Consider the following 21,284-nt stretch of genomic DNA (forward strand, 5'->3'; position numbering starts at 1 on the left):
CCGTGTTAGCCAGGATGGTCTCGATCTCCTGACCTCGTGATCCGCCCGTCTCGGCCTCCCAAAGTGCTGGGATTACAGGCTTGAGCCACCGCGCCCGGCCTGCACTGTCTTTTAAAAACACAAAGCACTCTAACAAGATAATCATTTACCTCTTTCTCTTCTCCCACCTTCAGTCCTGATCCCTTATATTAACTGTTTTATTCTTTCAGAATGGGTCCTGGCTTTCCATTAGGGAGATTACAGACTTCTAAAGGTGATTTAACAAGAGGTGTCCCCTGGTAAGAGGCCAGAACTAATAGTGGAATGTACCCCTCCTTTAGCTCACCCTACCTTGCATCAGAGCTCTGAAGGGCTAGGTTTAAGGCCACTACAGATAGAAGAATATTCCTAACTTAAATCCACTGACATATATAGAGTATGACCAATTTGTTGTGAGCTTCCTAATTTCTAGTTATTTAGGCAGTTCTATACCATGATTTTCTTTCCTTTCTTCCTATTTTTTTGAGGATTAGAATTGCTTTAATTGCATTCTTTTTTAAAAATAGCTGTATTAGGGCCGGGCGCAGTGGCTCACGCCTGTAATCCCAGCACTTTGGGAGGCCGAGGTGGGCTGATCACGAGGTCAGGAGATCGAGACCATCCTGGCTAACACAGTGAAACCCCGTCTCTACTAAAAATACAAAAAATTAGCCGGGCATGGGCATGGTGGCGGGCGCCTGTAGTCCCAGTAACTCGGGAGGCTGAGGCAGGAAAATGGTGTGAACCCGGGAGGCGGAGCTTGCAGTAAGCCAAGATTGCACCACTGCACTCCAGTCAGGGCGACAGAGTGAGACTCCATCTCAAAAAAACAAACAAACAAACAAAAAGCTGTATTGAAGTATAATTTACACACCATAAAATTCACCTATTTTAATTGTACAATTCAATGTTTTGATAAATTTACAAAGTTGTGCAAGTATCACCACAATCCAGTTTCAAAACAAAGAGACCAGGCATGGTGGCTCACGCCTGTAATTCCAGCACTTTAGGAAGCCAAGATGGGAGGATCACTTGGGTTCAGGAGTTCAAGACCAGCTTGGGCAGCATAGTGAGATCCCATCTCTAAAAAAATAAAAATTAAAAAAAAAAGAAAAAGATCCTTTGTGTCCATTTGTAGTCAACCCCTACTCCCACCTTTAATTCTGTTCAGCCACCAATCTACCCTCTGTCTCTATAGATTTGTCTTTTCTGGACATTATTTATAAATAGAATTATAGAATACGTAGTCTTTTGCATCTAGCTTTCTATCACTTAGCATAACGTATTTGAGTTTTATCCGTGTTGTAGCGTGTATCATTATTTCCTCCCTTTTTGTTGCTAAATAGTATTCCATTGTATGGATATAAGATACATTGGCCAGTTGATTGGCATGTGGATTGCTTCTTTTACCTATTCTGAATAATGCTGGTGTGAACATTCAAGTCTTTGTGCAGACAAATGTTTTTATTTCTCTTGAGTAGATCTCCAGGAGTAAGATTGCTGGGTCATATGATACATTTGTGTTTAATGTTTTAGAAATTGCCTGTAGTCCAGCCAGGCGTGTTGGATCACTTGAGGTCAGGAGTTCAAAACCAGCCTGGCCAACATGGTGAAACGCCATCTCTACTAAAAATGCAAAAATTAGCCAGGCATGATGGCACATACCTATAATCCCAGCTACTCGGGAGGCTGAGGCAGAAGAATCGCTTGAAACCGGGAGGCAGAAGTTGCAGTGAGCCGAGATCACACCACTGCACTCCAGCCTGAACAAGGGAGTAAATCCCTGTCTCAAAAAAAAAAAAAAAAAAAAAAAGGCCAGGCGCAGTGGCTCATGCCTGTAATGTCAACACTTTGGGAGGCTGAGGCAGGAGGATCACTTGAGGTCTGGAGTTTGAGACGAGCCTGACCAACATGGTGAAACCTGGTCTCTACTTAAATACAAAAATTAGCCGGGCTTGGTGGTGCACGCCTATAATCCCAGCTACTCTCTAGGCTGAGGCAGAGGCACTCCCACCTGGGCAACAGAACAAGACTCTGTTTCAAACAAAAAAAAAAAGAAGACGAAAGAAATAATACAGTACCCTTTACAGTTTCACCCAATGGTAACATGTTGCAAAACTGTAATGTGATATTCCAACCAGGATGTTGACATTGATACAATCTATCAGTCTTACTCAGATCTCCCACTAGAGAATTTTTTCAAGATTGTTTTGGCTAGTTTGGATTCTTTGCAGTTCCATAAAAATTTTGGGATCAGCTTGTCAATCTTGTCAATTTGTACAAAAAAAAAAGGAGCCTGCTGGTATTTTGGGATTTTGGTAGGGATTGTATTCAATATATAGATCAAATTTTGGAAAATTGTTACCTTAATTAATCTAATTTTCCATGATCCATCTTTTTTTTTTTTTTTTTTTTTTGAGACGGAGTCTCACTCTGTCTCCCAGGCTGGAGTGCAGTGGCCGGATCTCAGCTCACTGCAAGCTCCGCCTCCCGGGTCCACGCCATTCTCCTGCCTCAGCCTCCCGAGTAGCTGGGACTACAGGCGCCCACCACCTCGCCCAGCTAGTTTTTTTTTTTTTTTTTTTTTTGTATTTTTTAGTAGAGACGGGGTTTCACCGTGTTAGCCAGGATGGTCTCGATCTCCTGACCTCGTGATCCACCCGTCTTGGCCTCCCAAAGTGCTGGGATTACAGGCTTGAGCCACCGCGCCCGGCCCATTTTTTACTTTTTTACTTTTTTTATTGTGGTAAAATATATATAGCATAAATGATCAATTTCTGTTATTTTAAGTGTACAATCAGTGGCATTAACTACATTCACACTGTTGTGCAACCATCATCACTATCTGTTTCTAACACTTTTTCATCACCCCAAACAGAAACTGTTATTTTTAACAACAATACTGAAATTGCCAACTTAATAGTTACTATATGGTCCTCTGTGGCCACAAAGTCCTTTTTCAGATCATTAATTTAATGCCAAATCCTGAATCTCAAGGAACCCTGGTACTGGACTTTGGAAGAATATAGACAGTCTTTGTTAAGAAATTAGGCTCTGGCCAGGCATGGTGACTCATGCCTGTGATCCCAACACTTTAGGGGGCCAAGGTGGGAGGATCACTTGAGGCAGTTCAAAATCTGCCTGGGCAACATGAGACCCCATCTCTAAAAACAAACAAAACATAATGGGTGGGAGTTGCACTCTTCAAATCCCAGCTCTGCCATTGACAATCCAGTTACTTCTCTGGGCCAGGCGCAGTGGCTCACACCTGTAATCCCAGCACTTTGGGAGGCCAAGGCAGGCGGATCACCTGAGGTCAGGAGTTCGAGACCAGCCTGGCCAACATGATGAAACCCCGTCTCTACTAAAAATACAAAAAGTAGCCAGGTGTGGTGGCACGCGCCTGTAGTCCCAGCTACTCGGGAGGCTGACGCAGGAGAATCACTTGAGCTGGGAGGCAGAGATTGAGGCAAGATTGTGCCACTGCACTCCAGCCTGGGTGACAGAGCAAGACCCCATCTCCAAAAAAAATAAAAAGTTACTTCTCTGAAACTCTGAAACTTACATTATCATACACAGATTTAAACATTTTTATTTCTGTGATTCCCTAGGTGTGGGCTTCACTAAATGGGGTCTAGAGACCCTAAGGATACGCAGCAGCCTGCTGGGTGCTGTGGAGGCCACAAAAGGGGCGTGTGCATTGTCTAGCAACATTTTTCTTCCACAAAGTTAAAATTAGGTACTTTAACTACAAATGATTTTTCAAAACTTTTATGGCATTCCAAATATATATTATGGAGTTGAACATAAGATTCACATTCGGCCGGGCGCGGTGGCTCAAGCCTGTAATCCCAGCACTTTGGGAGGCTGAGATGGGCGGATCACAAGGTCAGGAGATCGAGACCATCCTGGCTAACATGGTGAAACCCCGTCTCTACTAAAAATACAAAAAACTAGCCGGGCGAGGTGGCGGGCGCCTGTAGTCCCACCTACTCGGGAGGCTGAGGCAGGAGAATGGCGTAAACCCGGGAAGCAGAGCTTGCAGTGAGCTGAGATCCAGCCACTGCACTCCAGCCTGGGTGACAGAGCGAGACTCCGTCTCAAAAAAAAAAAAAAAAAAAAAAAAAAAAGATTCACATTCATTTTAATATCAAATGTAAGACAAAATAAATTTGAAGTATATTTGGGTGCTCTGGGCTCACCCTCCCTCCTATCCATCGCCCCCACATTTCACTTAACAAGTCTTTTACCCTCTAGGCTCCCTCCCAGTCCTAGCAGACATTTACTCATCATTCACAGCCCTTTTCCTACCAACCCTCAGAATCCTCTCTTTATGGCCGGGCACGGTGGCTCAAGCCTGTAATCCCAGCACTTTGGGAGGCCGAGACGGGCGGATCACGAGGTCAGGAGATCGAGACCATCCTGGCTAACACAGTGAAACCCCGTCTCTACTAAAAATACAAAAAACTTAGCCGGGCGAGGTGGCAGGCGCCTGTAGTCCCAGCTACTCGGGAGGCTGAGGCAGGAGAATGGCGTAAACCCGGGAGGCGGAGCTTGCGGTGAGCTGAGATCCGGCCACTGCACTCCAGCCTGGGTGACAGAGCGAGACTCCGTCTCAAAAAAAAAAAAAAAAAAAAAAGAATCCTCTCTTTATTTTTTTATTTATTTGAGATGGAGGGTCTCCCTATGGCACCCAGGCTGGTCTCAAACTCCTGGGCTCAAGCGTCCCCCCTTGGCCTCCGAAAGTGCTAGGATTGTAGGCGTGGGCCCCTGCACTCAGCCTCAGAATCCTCAACACAGCACTCCAGGGAGCCACTATTCACATATCTGAGCCAGCACACAAGTTAGGCAGCCATCTCTGTTCAACTAGTAGAGACGGGGTTTCACCATGTTGGCCAGGCTGGTCTTGAACTCCTGTCCTCAAGTGATCCGCCCACCTCGGCCTCCCAAAGTGCTGGGATTACAAGCGTGAGCCACCACGCCTGGCTGTATTTTACCATTTTATAGGTGAGTATTTGAAATAAAATCAATAGCCCTGAAAACCAAGATTTTATTTACTTTCCAAATGTTATATTCTTCCTTTTATATTATTTTACTTTCTCTGATTTGCATATAAATTATGATAAAGATAGTGAAAGGCATTATATAGTATGTTGACTTTTAAAATGGCAGAATCCATTATGTCATACAAGTCTGCTAGTTCAAAGGTATTTATATTTTATGTGACTTTGTCCTCCTAACAACTATCAACAAAAATTGAATGTCCATTAGTATGGAAAAATCTCTTTGAAATGTCTTTGCAAAACACTTTTTACGGGCCGGGCATGGTGGCTCACGCCTGTGATCCCAACACTTTGGGAGGCTGAGGCTGGACGATGACCTGAGGTCAGGAGTTCGAGACCACCCTGGCCAATATGGTGAAACCCCATCTCTACTAAAAATACAGAAATTAGCTGGCATGGTGGCGTGTGCCTGTAATCCCAGCTACTCGGGAGGCTGACATAGGAGAATCGCTTAAACCCGGGAGGTAGAGGTTTCAGTGAGCCAAGACCATGCAACTGCACTTTTTATGTATCTTTGTGATCATTATTAGTTCCTATTCAAGAAAGGTTAACGTGTATTGGGTTTCCCCTATTTAAGAAAGCTTTAAATTTTGTTTTATCTAATTAATTTTAACACTGGGGTTGGTTGGGAATTTTTTTAGATTCTCATCTCTTTTTTCAGATATATATGAAAGTGAGGTGAAGAAATGCACAAGAGCAGGTAGTAGAGAGGTCAAGCTGCTTTTTTCTTAAACCATTAAACATCTATATTTTTCCTTCCGGTGTCCTACCTCCCAACTTTTGAAGATCAGAGGCTGGTATGACAGATTACCTTAATTTGTATCTAGCTGTTGCTAAGTTATCGCCATGGTATCAGGACACTGAGGCAAATATAGATGGCTAAAAACAAATGTGTGGCAAGAAAAAATCGTCCCTAGTCCCCTCACCTCTACTGTCATCCGGATGAGTAGCAGCATTAAATCTGTGTCATAGTTGCTTCACAGCCACAGCAAAAACAACAACAACAACAACAACAACAACAACAACAACAAATGCTTGAAAACCCAATTATTGCATCCTATAAAAATATAATGATTTCTGCAAATTTTATATTTGTCATTTACAAAAGTCGTCACCAGCCTTTGTGCCCATACCTTATAATGATTGAAACAGCCTGCATAGTAACATTTATTGAATTTTTGCCCTCCAGCAATATAAAATACCAGCAAAAATACTGCCCTATTAATGATAATTTTTATGTTCATGCAGTCAAAATGAATGGCATCTTTTTGTTCTAGCTCAATAAAGTTCTTCAAATAGTTTTCAAAATTTCAAATTCTGGTATATGATTTCAGCAAAATGACATAGTATGAGCTTTCTCTTTTCAAAGTGGTATAAATATAAACTGCACTTACCAATTTTATATCTTAGTCCTATGACTTCCTTTGCCTCTCCACATATATACAGAGGGAAATTATTTAATCCAAACTGCTCAATTTTCTTTTTCCTTTTTTTTTTTTTTAACTGAGACGGAGTCTCCCTCTGTCGCCCAGGCTGGAGTGCAGTGGCACAATCTCAGCTCACTGCAGCCTCCGCCTCCCGGGTTCAAGCAATTCTCCTGCCACAGCCTCCCTAGTAGCTGGGACTACAGGTGCATGCCCCCACGCCCGACTAAGTTTTGTATTTTTAGTACAGATGGGGTTTCACCATGTTGGTCAGGATGGTCTTGATCTCCTGACCTTGTGATCCACCCGCCTCGACCTCCCAAAGTTCAATTTTCTTAAAAGTGACCAACAACACCATCAACATATGTATATAAACTAGATGTATCACTTGTTTACCCAAATTGTAGCATAAATGTCTGTTTTTAGAAAGCTTTCCCATAAGTCTTTCTATATGATTGAATTCTTAAGCAAGGCTATGATTAGGAAATAAACCACTTTCCCCTGTAGCTAGTTCTAATGAAAGCTTTCCAAATTAAACACTGTGTTTGAACACTTCTTCCATTCATAGCCTGTGCTCATCAAAAAGTGCTTTCCATTTCTGGTATGTCAACTGTACTATTTATAACCTGGTTAACAAAGCCAACTAAAGGCAGTAAAAGGTGTGTATTTCATATGCAAATTCCTAGCAATAATTTCTACAGTTACATATAGTTGCTTGCTCCATTATGTTCAACATCAGCATTATCAAACTGAGTACAGGAAGGAGAAAATAATGCTAAAATTATATTTTTGTATTCCTTAATGGCTTTTTATTAAATACATTAGAAAGATAAAGCATACAAAATGAAAGTAGCCCTGGTTTATAATGGACGTTTTTGCAAAATGACTGATGACGTGTTACAGTGGCTGTGCAGAGGAAGAAAATCACTGTGTGACATAGGCTTTTTCTATTTTGTCTCCAAATTTGTGTTTCCTTAACAATCCTCTTTGCTGCTTTATCTTACCAGATTGTGATTCCCCTGACTTAGAAACCATCAATAGAAAAATAAGAGGCCAGGCGCAGTGGCTCACGCCTATAATCCCAGCACTTCAGGAGGCCAAGGCGGGCGGATCACTAGGTCAGGAGATCGAGACCATCCTGGCTAACACAGGGAAACCCCATCTCTACTAAAAATACAAACAAAATTAGCTGGGCATGGTGGCACGTGCCTGTAGCCCCAACTACTTGGGAGGCTGTAGGCGGAGGTTGTAGTGAGCTGAGATCACGCCACTGCACTCCAGCCTGCGTGACAGAGTGAGACTCTTGTCTAAAAAAACAAAACAAATAAACAAAAAACAGAAAAAGAAGTAAGAAACCAGGATAAGTTCATGCCTTCTTTTCATTGATATTTATTAAGTGTTACTACTATGTGCATAGCACTGCCTTGGATACAAAGGTAAACCATACAATGAGATTATTTGTGTCTTTCCCACTATACTGTGGGCTTCTTGGGATCGGATTCTCTTTGAAAACAGTGGAAGATAACCAACAGAATAAACAGATCGGGGTTCAAATCCTAGCTTCTTGGCTGGGTGTGGTGGCTCACGCGTGTAATCCCAGCACTTTGGGAGGTAGGTAGATCGCTTGAGGCCAGGATTTTGAGACCAGCCTGGCCAACATGGTAAAACCCCGTCTCTACAAAAAATATAGAAATTAGCTGGGCGTGGTGGCGTGCACCTGTAGTTCCAGCTACTTGGGAGGCTGAAGCACAAGAATCACTTGAGCCTGGGAGATGGAGGTTGCAGTAAGCAGAGATCCAGCCACTGCACTCTAGCCTGGGCAACAGAGCGAGACTCTATCTCAAAACAAAAAACAAAAAACAAAAAAACCCTCAAATCCTAGCTTATCTTTCAGGTGTGATGAGGCAAATTCTCCAATTTTTGCTTCCTTTCTTGTGGAATTGGACAGTCGTGCTTACTAGTAAAGAATAGCTGCTAACTGCCTGAAGGCACCAGTCACTGCGTGTATCACAGAGGGCGCCATTCGATAAATGCTGTTAAAGGAAATGTGCTTTTATAAAAATGAAGCAAGCAAGTAAACTATTTTACTTGCTTGTAAATAGTAAAGGAACCCTGGTTTGCAAACTCTAGTCAGAAGAATACAGGTTATAAAATAGGTCTAGAGACTTCTTTGAACATAGAAGACAGGGCCGGGCGCGGTGGCTCACGCCTGTAATCCCAGCACTTTGGCAGGCCGAGGCGGGTAGATCACCTGAGGTTGGGAGTTGGAGACCAGCCTGGCCAACGTGGAGAAACCCCATCTCTACTAAAAATACAAAACTAGCCAAGCATGGTGGCACATGCCTGTAATCCCAGCTACTCGGGAGGCTGAGGCAGGAGAATCGCTTGAACGCAGGAGGCGGAGGTTGCAGTGAGCCAAGATCGCGCCATTGCACTCCAGCCTGGGCAACAAGAGCGAAACTCCGCCTCAAAAAAAAAAAAAAAGTGAAGAGGTTGTATTAGAACAGTATTTGCACAATATGGTCTATGAACCATTTGTATCAAAATCAAGGGCTTGCATTAGAGTAAGGGCTGTATCCAGACCTGCTGAACCAGAGTCTCTGAAAGTGGGGTCCAGGAATCTACATTTTTCTGAATTTTCAGGTAATTCTCACACACACATACCCTGTTTTAGATCCACTGGAGTCGATGATACATTTTGACATCTAATTCCTGGTGTGGGCCAGGTGCAGTGGCTCGTGCCTGTAATCCCAGCACTTTGGGAGGCATCACTTGAGGTCAGGAGTTCAAGACCAGCCTGGCCAATGTAGTGAAACCCCGTCTCTACTAAAAATACAAAAAATTAGCCAGGCATGGTGGCACATGTTGGTAGTCCCAGTTACTTAGGACTGAGGCAGGAGAATCACTTGAACCTGGGAGGCAGAGGTTGCAGTGAGCTGAGATCATGCCACTGCACTCCAATTTTGGTGACAGAGCAAGACTCCATCTCAAAAAAAAATAATAAAAATTCCTGGAGTGATGTAGCAGATACACGTGAACTTTGAAGACAGACAGGTTCCAGGCATACTGGAATGTTTAACATTTAAGCCAGCAACAAAAAGCAACAATCCAATGCAAAGAAGAAAGGGGAAAAGAAAAATGTGTAGTGCTATGGTTTGGATATGGTGTGTCCCTACCAAAACTCATGTTGAAATTTGATTCCTAGCTGGGCACAGTGGCTCACGCCTGTAATCCCAGCACTTTGGGATGCCAAGGCGGGTAAATTGCCTGAGGTCAGGAGTTCGAGACCAGCCTGGCCAACATAGTGAAACCCCGTCTCTACTAAAAATACAAAAAAATTAGCTGGGCATGGTCGTGGGTGCCTGTAATCCCAGCTACTCGGGAGGCTGAGCCAGGAGAATCGCTTGAACCCAGGAGGCAAAGATTGCAGTGGGCTGAGATCAGGCCATTGCACTCCAGCCTGGGCAACAAGAGCAAGACTCCGTCTCAAAAAAAAAAAAAAAAGAAAGATAGAAAGAAAGAAATTTGATTCCCAATGTGGCAGTGTTGGGAGGCGGGGCCTAGTGGGAAGTGTTTGGGTCATGGGGGTGGATTTCTCATGAATGGATTAATGCTCTCCCAGGAGCTCATTCTCACACTTGCAGGAATGAGTTAGTTTTCCAGAGAGTGGGTTGTTAAGAGTCTAACTTCCTTAGTTTCTCTCCCTTGCTTTGTCTCTTGCCTTGTGATTTCTTTGCACACTCCCATTCCCCTTCCTCTTTCCACCATGAGTGGAAGCAGCCTGAGGCCTTCACCAGATGCAGCTACCCAATCATGAACCTTCCGGCCACCAGAATCCTGAGCCAAATAAACCTCTTTATAAATTACTCAGCCTTATTCTGTTATAGCAACGCAAAACAGACCAAGACCTGTAGTAAATGACAAATATAGAATAAAAAAGGGCAGAAATAAGTACTTATAATGAATTATAATAAATAAAAAAATTAATTAAATTCACCAATTAGAAAACAGACTCTCAGACTGGATTAAACAGATCCAATAATAAGATTATCTCAAAGAGAAATTTAAATCTGAAAGACAGGCCAGGTACAGTGGCTCATGCCTGTAATCCTAGCACTTTGGGAGGCCGAGGGAGGTAGATCACTTGAGCCCAGGAATTCAAGACTGGAAACATGCAAAACTTCGTCTCTACAAAAGAAACTTAGCCAGCCATGGTGGTGCCTGCCTGTCGTTCCAGCTACTTGGAAGGCTGGAGTCGAAGGATTGCTTGATCCTGGGAGGCAGAGGTTGCAGTGAGCTGAGATTGCGCCACTGCACTCCAGCCTGGGCAACAGAGTGGGACCCTGTCTCAAAATAAATAAGTAAATAAATAAAGACAAAAACAGAAAAATTGAGGTGGGCATGGTCACTTACAATTGTAATTCCAATTTATCAATTTCTGAAAAGTATATGTTAAATCTTTTAACCTGATATATCTATTCCTGCAATTTTTTTCAGTTGCTTCTTGCTCTATCATTCATCAGCGTGTAACACCCTTCTTTTCCCTTATTATATATTTTTTCTCTTATATTCCATATTGTCAAATACTAAGAATCTTCCTCAATTCTTTTTTTTTTTTTTTCTTGAGACAGGGTCTTACTATGTCACCCAGGCTGGAGTGCAGTGGCGCAATCTCAGCTCACTGCAACCTCCACCTCCAGGTTCAAGAGATTCTCACGCCTCAGTAACTCGAGTAGCTGGGATTACAGTCATGCGCCACCACACTTGGCTAATTTTTGTATTTTTAGTAGAAACAGGGTTTTTCCATATTGGCCAGGCTGGTCTCAAACTCTTGGCCTCATGTGATCCTCCCTTCAGCCTCCCAATGTGCTGGGATTGCAGGTATGAGCCACCGCACCCGGCCTCTTCCCCCTTTCTTTTGGGTCACTTTTTTTTATTATTATTATTTGAGATGGAGTCTCACTCTGGTGACGTGCACCTGTAGTCCCAGCCACTTGGGAAGCTGTCTAGCCTGGGCGACGGAGTGAGACTCTGTCTCGAAAAAAAGAAACTCTGTAAGCGTGAAGCCATCTAAAATGTTCAGTGAACCATTCAAGGAGTAGCCACAGAATGGTGCGTGTTTGACATACAGTACCTGTGTTAGACGGGTGAATGGGGCGGGGATGGCAGCAAGAGGGAGAGTGTGTCTGGGTAATCCATGAGCACAATCATCACTGCAAAGGTTACTAATAATGGCAACACATACAGTGCTTATGATGTGAAGCACTATTCTTAGTGCAAGAACAGTGCACAATAGTGCAAGACAGGCACAATTCTTTTCATCCCTGTATTGCTAATTTTCAGAGGAATGAAAAGCAAAATGAGATTTATTTGAAACTGAAAATAATTCCTACTCATCAAGCCTCTCCTACCTGAAAAACATAACACACAGGGTGATATTGACAGAAAACAAATAATAAGTCACCTTGAAGGGTCCAAGAACTAGTTTTACCAGAGGTAAATTTTTTTTCTTTTTCTTTGTCTTTTTGTGGAGAATAGGGTCTTACTATATTGCCCAGGCAAGTCTCGAACTCCCGGGCTCAAGCTATCCTCCTGGCTCTGCCTCCCTAAGAGCTGGGATTACAGGTGTGAGCCACCATGCCCAGCTACCAGTGGTAAATTTTACTAAGTCCTTCCACTGTATTTCTTGAGACAGAGTCTCAGTCTGTCACCCAGGCTGGAGTGCAGTGGTGTGATCTCAGCTCACTGCAACCTCTGTCTCCCGAGTTCGAGAAATTCTCCTGCCTCAGCCTCCTGAGTAGCTGGGACTACAGGCGGGTGCCACCATGCCCAGCTAAATTTTTTTTTTTTATGTATTTTTGGTAGAGACAGGGTTTCACCATGTTGGCCAGGCTGGTCTCAAACTCCTGACCTCAAGTGATCCACCCTCCTTGCCCTCCCAAAGTGCTGGGATTACAGGCCTGAACGACCACGCCCACCCTAGTTCACTTTTCTCTAGTACCTTTTTCCATCTTTTCCTGTTTTTTTTTGTTTGTTTGTTTTTGTTTTTGTTTTGAGACAGGGTATGAGTCTGTCTCCCAAGCTGGAGTGCAGTGAGTGGTGTGATCACAGCTCACTGCAGCCTCGACCTCCCAGGCTCAAGCAATCCTCCCACCTCAGCCTCCCGAGTAGCTGAGACTACAGGCACACACCACCACACCCAGCTAATTTTTGTAAGTTTTTGTAGAGACGAGGTTTCCACATGTTGCCCAGGCTGATCTCAAATTCCTGGGCTAAAGCAATCTTCTCACCTCAGCCTCCCGAAGTGCTAGGATTACACATGTGAGCCATCATGCCCGGCCTTCATTTTTACTTTGTCTCTTTTGGGTTTTTTTGAGACAGGGTCTTACTCTGTTGCTCAGGCTAAAGTACAATGGCATGATCATAGCTCACTAAGCCTTGACTCAAGCAACCCTCACACCTCAGCCTCCTGAGTAGCTGGGACTACAGGCACACACGCCCATGCCCAACTAATTTGTGTAATTTTGGTAGAGATGGGGTCTCACTTTATTGTCCAGGCAGGTCTTGAACTCCTGGGCTCAGGTGGTCCTCCAGTCTCAGCCTCCCAAAGTGCTGGTATTACAGGTGTGAGCCACCATGCCCAGCCTGAAAATTTCAGTAATGTAATAAACTCTGCTGAGTGCAGTGGCTCATGCCTGTAATACCAACACTTTGGGAGGCCAAGCAGTGTGGATCATTTGGGGTCAGGAGTTTGAGACCAGCCTGGTCAACATGGTGAAACCCCATCTCTACTAAAAATAGAAAAAAAAAATTAGCCAGGCAGTAGTGGCGCATGTCTGTAATCCCAGCTACTCAGGAGGCTGAGGTAGGAGAATTGCTTGAGCCTGGGAGGTGGAGGTTGCAATGAGCCAAGATTGCACCACTGCACTCCAGCCTGGGTGACAGAGTAAGACCCTGTCTCAAAAAATAAATAAACTCAAGCTATGAGGGGTGTGTGTGTATTGGTTTTCTTAATTTTTTTTTTTTTTTTTTTTTTTGCCAAGTTAAATAGAAGTGTCATCCTTGTGCAGGGGCCATGCTAATCTCTGCATCATTCCAGTTTTAGTATATGTGCGGCCAAAGCGAGCACTCTGTGTGTGTATATATATAATATATATGTATAATTAGCACAAAATAATTAGGACAATGTCTAATTTAATGTTCTTTGGCCTTTAGTTTACTAAGAGAGTACTTTCATCAATTATTGGTTATAAATTAATACAGTAAATCCTATTGTAATTGTAATTATAACTGAGATCCAAATAAATCAGTCATATGAAGTGGAAGGTTACAATTTCTTGCTGGGTTAACAACAAAATGACCATTGTGGGTCAGTCTAGCTAGCTCTGAGGAATTTGGGAGTTAACCGCCCTATCTAAATTCATGCCAGGCCAGACACAGCAGCTCAGGCTTGTAATCTCAGCACTTTGGGAGACTGATGCGGGTGGCTCGCTTGAGCCCAGGAGTCTGAGACCAGCCTGGGCAGCATAGCAATACCCTGTCTTTTTTTTTTTTTTTTTTTTTTTTTTTTTTTTTTTTTTTTTTGAGACGGAGTCTCGCTGTGTCGCCCAGGCTGGAGTGCAGTGGCCGGATCTCAGCTCACTGCAAGCTCTGCCTCCCGGGTTTTTACGCCATTCTCCTGCCTCAGCCTCCCGAGTAGCCGGGACTACAGGCGCCTGCCACCTCGCCCGGCTTTTTTTTTGTATTTTTTAGTAGAGACGGGGTTTCACCGTGTTAGCCAGGATGGTCTCGAACTCCTGACCTCGTGATCCGCCCGTCTCGGCCTCCCAAAGTGCTGGGATTACAGGCTTGAGCCACCGCGCCCGGCCCATACCCTGTCTTATAACAAAAAATTTTTAAATAAATTCATGCCGGACTCAGTTGTGATCTGATGCCACCTGGTGGTGGTGGTCGGCCCCAAGTTAAATATTATTGGGGACAATCTTTTTTTTTTTTTTTTTTTTTTTGTTAGGAGACGTAATTTCACTCTTGTTACTCAACCTGGAGTGCAATGGCGTGATCTCAGCTCACTGCAACCTCCGCCTCCCATGTTCAAGCGATTCTCCTGCCTCAGCCTCCTGAATAGCTGGGTTTACAGGCATGCACCATCATGCCCAGCTAATTTTGTATTTTTTTTTAGTAGAGACGGGGTTTCTCCATGTTGGTCAGCCTCATCTCAAACTCCCAACCTCAGGTAATCCACCTGCCTCGGCCTCCCAAAGTGCTGGGATTATAGGCATGAGCTACCACGCCTGGCTAAAAATCCTGTTTTCTTTTTTTGTTGTTGTTTTTGAATCAGAGTTTTGCTCTGTCACCAGGCTGGAGTGCAGTGGCGCGATCTCAGCTCACTGCAACCTCCGCCTACCCAGTTCAAGCGATTCTTCAGTCTCAGCCTCCAGAGTAGCTAGGACTACAGGCACGCACCACCATGCCCAGGTCTTTTTATATTTTTAGTAGAGACAGGGTTTCACCATATTGGCCAGGCTGGTCTTGAACTCCTGTCCTTGTGATCCTCTCTCCTCAGCCTCCCAAAGTGTTGGGATTACAGGCGTAAGCCACCGTGCCCCGGCTACTGGGGACAATTCTGAATGCCAAAGCTGCAGGATAACATTAGCGATTCGGGAAATGTCCCAGTTAGTTGGCCAGATTCAGCTGGGAGAATAATTAGGACGAGATTTACCCCTCACCTCTTCTCTCTCTGAAACAAGTTCACATGCCTTTTCCCCACCTTTATGGCCTTGGCCTCTGCTCTAAGACCTCCCTCTACCTGCCCTGTTTAGGGGCTAGGCAGGGAATGGGAGCCAGTTGTCAATTCTGCATCACATCTAAAATTATATTTTTGGCCAGGCACAGTGGCTCACGCCTGTAATCCCAGCACTTTGGGAGGCCGAGGCGGGGCAGATCACCTGAGGTTAGGAGTTCGAGACCAGCCTGGCCAACATGGTGAAACCCTGTCTCTACTAAAAATACAAAAATTAGCCAGGCATGGTGGTGGGCACATGTAGTCCCAGCTACTGGGGAGGCTGAGGCAGGAGAATCACTTGAACCCAGGAGGTGGAGGTTGCAGGGAGCCGAGATTGCACCACTGCACTCCAGCCTGGTGACAGAGCGAGACTCCATCTCAAAAGAAAAAAAAACAAATTTTATTTTTGGCCAGATATAGTAGCTCATGCCTGTAATCCCAGCACTTTGAAAGGCCAAGGCAGGGGTATCACTTGAACCTAGGAGTTCAAGACCAGCCTGGGCAACACAGTGAGACTCTGTCTCTACAAAAAATCAAAAAAATTAGCCAGGCATGGTGGTGTGTGCCTATAGTCCCAGCTACTCAGGAGGCCGAGGTGGGAGTATGACTTGAGCCCAGGAGGTTGAAGCTGCAGTGAGCCATGATCACACCACCATACTCCAGCCTGGGTGACAGAGCAAGACACTGTCTCAAAATAAATAAAATGAACTCATATTTTTGATGAGGGCATTATCATGGGGTTTTATGTGCTTATCAAGGGTCTCTTAAATGCTTACAATATAGTAGCACTGTATTTTTTATTTTAGAGCTTTTGTGTATTCCAAGTGTTTTGGTTGGCTATAAAAAGCCATTATTGGGTCGAGCACAGTGGCCAACACTTTGAGAGGCTGAGGCGGGTGGATCACTTGAGGGCAGGGGTTTGAGACCAGCCTGGCCAACATGGTGAAACCCCCGTCTCTACTAAAAATACAAAAATTAGCTGGGCGTGGTGGCACACTCCTGTAGTCCCAGCTACTCAGGAGGCTGAGGCAGGAGAATCACTTAAACCCAGGAGACAGAGGTTGCAGTGAGCCAAGATTACGCCACTGCACTCCAGCCTGGGCGACAGAGCAAGACCCTGTCTCAAAAAAAAAAAAAAAAAAAAAAAAAAAAAAAAAAAAGCCACTGTTAGGCTAAGACTAATTGAAATTCAAACAGAAAAAAAAAAAAAAAAAAAAAAGGGAAAACATGCAAAGGTGAGAAATCCATCCAGAGGCTATTAGCCCTATTGCATCAAGGCCATGAAATTTTATTTATTTATTTATTTATTTGAGATGGAGTCTCGCTCTGTCACCCAGGCTGGAGTGCAGAGGTGCAATCTTGGCTCACTGCAAGCTCCGCCTCCCAGGTTCACGCCATTCTCCTGCCTCAGCCTCCGGAGTAGCTGGGACTACAGGTACCTGCCAACATGCCTGGCTAATTTTTTATATTTTTTAATAGAGATGGGGTTTCACTGTGTTAGCCAGGATGGTCTCAATCTCCTGACCTCATGATCCACCTACCTTGGCCTCCCAAAGTGCTGGGATTACAGGTGTGAGCCACCGCCCTCAGCAATGCCATGAAATTTTAAACTAACAGTTGCCTCTTGTGGATGATCTCTTGTTACCCAGCAGGATCAGAATTCTTCATTTGTTTTATTCCTTGTTAAATTTCTTGCTGTGTTAAGGCAGTTTCTCCTTTGCCTACACAAACATGTGGCCCTGCTCTAGTATCATTAGGCATTCCCCTCAACAGCTAAAAACTGGGCTTCTTGGAAGCCATGTGGGGGTATAAGACTGTAGAGGGAAGTGGTCAGTTACTGGTTACATTTCTATGTTTCTGTCCCTATCCCTCTTCCTGGCATCTTCCCAATTCTGGGTTACCACTGTGTCACTGAGTCGGAGATAAGCAGTCTGAGAGACGAGCACTTGCGGAGAGCAGCAGAGCTCCAGTTCTTGGATCGGGGTCTTCTTCGTTTGTGGCTGCCAGTGGTCACATGTGTAGTCGATGAAATAGCCAAGCACCAGGCTGATTGCCAGGTTTCGGAAGATGTGTGGCTCAGACTGGAAGAAGGCCTCAATCTGTTCACCACCTGTCTCCCTGGCCTTACCTGTTACTTCTGCCCTCCCTCTAACTTCAGTGCTCTCTGTTTTTCACTCAGAAGGGCTATTTATAGGTTTCCAAATATGGCCTGCAGTTTCCTGCCTCAGCTGCTGCCCGCAATTTTCCCTGCCCAGAGTGCCCTTCGCCCAGCCTTCGTGGGTCAGAATCCTGCTCAGCCCCTCCTCCATGGAATCTTCCTGATCTCTTCGAGCTCCGTGCTCCCCCCACTGTGGGCCTCTTCTTTCTGCTTTACATCACAGTTTCGGTGTTCATGATTGATTCCTCGGTTAGATGATGGCTCTATGAGGACAGGGACCTTGCTTATCCGTTTCTTAGTCCCCAAAGGACTAAAGGCTTTCAATCAGAGGTGCTCAATACATGTTTGTTTGAGATCAAGTTTCACTCTGTCGCCAGGCTGGAGTGCAGAGACGCAATCTCGGCTCACTGCAACCTCTTCCTCCCAGGTTCAAGCAATTCTCCTGCCTCAGCCTTCCAAGTAGTTGGGACTACAGGTGCGTGCCACCATGCCCAGCTAATTTTTGTATTTTTAGTAGAGATGGAATTTCACCATGTTGGCCAGGATGGTCTCCATCTCTTGACCTCGTGATCTGCCCGCCTTGGCCTCCCAAAGTGCTGGGATTACAGGCATGAGCCACTGCGCCTGGCCCCGTGTTTTTTTCTTTCATTATTATTTTGTTGATTTTGTAGCTACAATGACTAAACATTTTTAATTTTGGAAGCTTTGTTCACATTAAAGCTACCCGAGCCATCTTCCAAAGAGGTCTCATCTTCTCCTGCCAGCTGCATGAATTCTCAGCCCTATATTTAGGTACTAAGTGGTCTTGCTCACCTCTCTCTACTGCTGATATGAGCCGAATTCCATCACTGCAAAAATTATCTGAGAACACAGGCATTGGGAAAGCACATTCACTTATTCCAGCCTAGAGTAGAGAAGCCTTTGATACCTGAAGTAATTTACTTACTTATCTAATGTCAAGGCCTAATCAATGCAGCTTCCATAAGTATAACATTTATTTACTGAAGCTAGGATCATAATATCCCCGGAAGAATTTGCAGGCTATAGATGCTGTACATTTTATGTGTCTTAATTGTTTTAATATTAAATGTTATTAAATCATTGGCTATCAATTTGGATGTAATATATTTTATTATATATGTCATTTGAAAACTTCATTATCTCCACAAAGATAATTCAAGAAATACCAAATGTTTGAGTCTTAGAGGATCAAAACATATGTGCCATGTCTGTCCCAATATTCGTTATGAATTTCACCACACATATGCCACTGGTTTCTGCTGATTCTATTACTTTCTTCTAAAACATTATTTTCATTTTATTGGGGGAAAGGAACCCAAATCTTTTGTCATTTTTTTTTTTTTGAGACGGAGTCTTGCTCTGTCGCCCAGGCTGGAGTGCAGTGGCACCATCTCAGCTCACTATAAGGTCCACCTCCTGGGTTCACACCATTCTCCTGCCTCAGCCTCCCGAGTAGCTGGGACTACAGGCACCCACCACCATGCCCAGCTAATATTTTTGTATTTTTAATAGAGACAGGGTTTCACCATGTTAGCCAGGATGGTCTCGAACTCCTGACCTTGTGATCCGCCTGCCTCAGCCTCCCAAAGTGCTGGGATTACAGGCGTGAGCCACCATGCCTGGCACTTCTGTCATTTCTAATGTAAAATATTCAGAGGGAAAAAGTAGGTACATGTGGGTTATTGGTTATTGAATTCCTCTGTCCACCTTCCCTCAAACTCACACACTTGGGTTGCACGGGGCAATTATTCCTGCTTGCTCCATGCTGATTATATAGGTCAGGGGGTAATAAGGTCGTTTATTTGAAGGATTTTCTTTTTCTTTTTTTTTTTTTTTTTTTTTTGAGACGGAGTCTGGCTCTCTCGCCCAGGCTGGAGTGCAGTGGCCGTATGGCAGCTCGCTGCAAGCTCCGCCTCCCAGGTTCACGCCATTCTCCTGCCTCAGCCTCCCGAGTAGCTGGGACTACAGGCGCCCGCCACCTCGCCCGGCTAGTTTTTTGCATTTTTTTAGTAGAGACGGGGTTTCACCGTGTTAGCCAGGATGGTCTCGATCTCCTGACCTCGTGATCCACCCGTCTCGGCCTCCCAAAGTGCTGGGATTACAGGCTTGAGCCACCACGCCCGGCTGGTTATTTGAAGGATTTTCATCTGGTGGATTTCTACTATTCTTGCCCCACTCCTGACCACCTAAATCAGTATCACACTGAGATCAGCATCTCTCTCCCACCACCGAAGAAAATGATGAAACAAAGGTAATTTGAACCTGAACTTTCTGCTCCCAAATTTATCATCTTCCCAGAGCATAGGGGTTGTGTTGCCTTGGTCCTTTAAATCAGTAATGACTCAGTAATAACTAGTATCATATGTTTATTATTAACTCGGCAGATAAACCTTCAAGGTACTAAACTCCTTTTGGTATATCAAATTTATAACATTTTTTCAAAAACCTTATTATTCAATTTAGAAATTGCCCCTGGCAGAATCAATAAACAAGGTACTATGCTAGTAAAAGTGAACATTCTAATATATTATTAAGACAGTGCTGACCTGGCGTGGTGGCTCATGCCTGTAATCTCAGCACTTCAGGAGACTTAGGCAGAAGGGTTGCTTGAGCCCACGAGTTTGAGGCTACAGTGAGCTATAATCACTCCATTGTGGATGACAGAGACACTGACCCTTAAGAAATATAAAAAATAAAAAGGGAAGATGCTGTGTTAGATACATATATTTTACTGTAAAAATTGAATGTTTTTGATTATTTGGCTGAATTGGGATTTCCTTACTACAATATTTTCGTAAATAATCTCAGATCAAATATGTTCAGTAAGTATGTGGAGCAGGATAATTTTTTTGTTTTTTTTTTTTTGAGATGGAGTTTTGCTCTTGTTGCTCAGGCTGGAGTGCCATGGCGTGATCTCGGCTCACTGCAACCTCCGCCTCCCGGGTTCAAGCAATTCTCCTGCTTCAGCCTCCCAACTAGCTGGGATTACAGGTGCGTGCCACCACACCCGGCTAATTTTGTTTTTTTTTTTACTAGAGATGGGGTTTCACCATGTTGGTCAGGCTGATTTTGAACTCCTGACCTCAAGTGATCCACCTGCCTCGGCCTCCCAAAGTGCTGGGATTACAGGCGTGAGCCACCGCGCCCAGCTCGAGGTATTAATCTATACTTTTGTTCTGGTATTTTCCCCTTTCCCTTTCCTGCCTCTGACCAGATACTTCCAATCTGTGTTTATTTTTTTAGTGAAGGGATGAGATGGGGCAGAAAGCTGAAATAAGCTCAAGCTTATTTTTCTCCCCCAAGCTTTTGTTTCTAAAAGCTTAAATCCCAGCAGGGAAAGTATTTGAGCCACAGGCAAAAGCAGAAGGTTTCTGGGTGGGGTGGTGGGCTGAGCAGGTGGCGGGCTTTCCAGAGACCTGCCTAGCAGGCAGGACTGTTTCTGGAGATGTGGCTGAGGGCCGCAGCCAGGTCCCAAGTCACAAATGAGTTACTTTAGGCTGGATCTGACCTGCAGCTGGGCTTTGTTTGGCCATGTGAATTTCAGTCATTCAGGATTTAAAAACTAGGCAATTTCACATAAAAATTCAGATTTTGTCTTCTCTTGAAGAATTGGTAAATTTGGCCATACTGGGTTCAGTCCCTCATGGCATCAAATGGCTGCCTGCACTGGAGAAGGAGTGGGTGCTTCAGCTTGTCACAGTGTCCATCAGTCCCTGCTGTGTCCCTACGCTGAGACCAAAGATTAGTTGCCATTCATGACACTGGCACTGCTGTTTTCTAGGCAATAGAGGAATGTCCCTCTTTATCCAAGATTTTTC

The 21,284-nt window shown here is 44.4% G+C and overlaps 1 non-coding gene across 1 annotated transcript; it reads right to left on the bottom strand.

Moving 5' to 3' along the window:
* Positions 1–13,529: 13,529 nt before the first annotated feature.
* LOC123573174 (U6 spliceosomal RNA) lies at positions 13,530–13,634 on the bottom strand. Its single transcript, XR_006697916.2, has one exon. It is a non-coding gene; the product is annotated as a U6 spliceosomal RNA (small nuclear RNA).
* Between the last annotated feature and the right edge of the window lie 7,650 nt (positions 13,635–21,284).

Source organism: Macaca fascicularis, chromosome 4 (genome assembly GCF_037993035.2).
Source record: "Macaca fascicularis isolate 582-1 chromosome 4, T2T-MFA8v1.1".
Taxonomy (NCBI): Eukaryota; Metazoa; Chordata; class Mammalia; order Primates; family Cercopithecidae; genus Macaca; species Macaca fascicularis.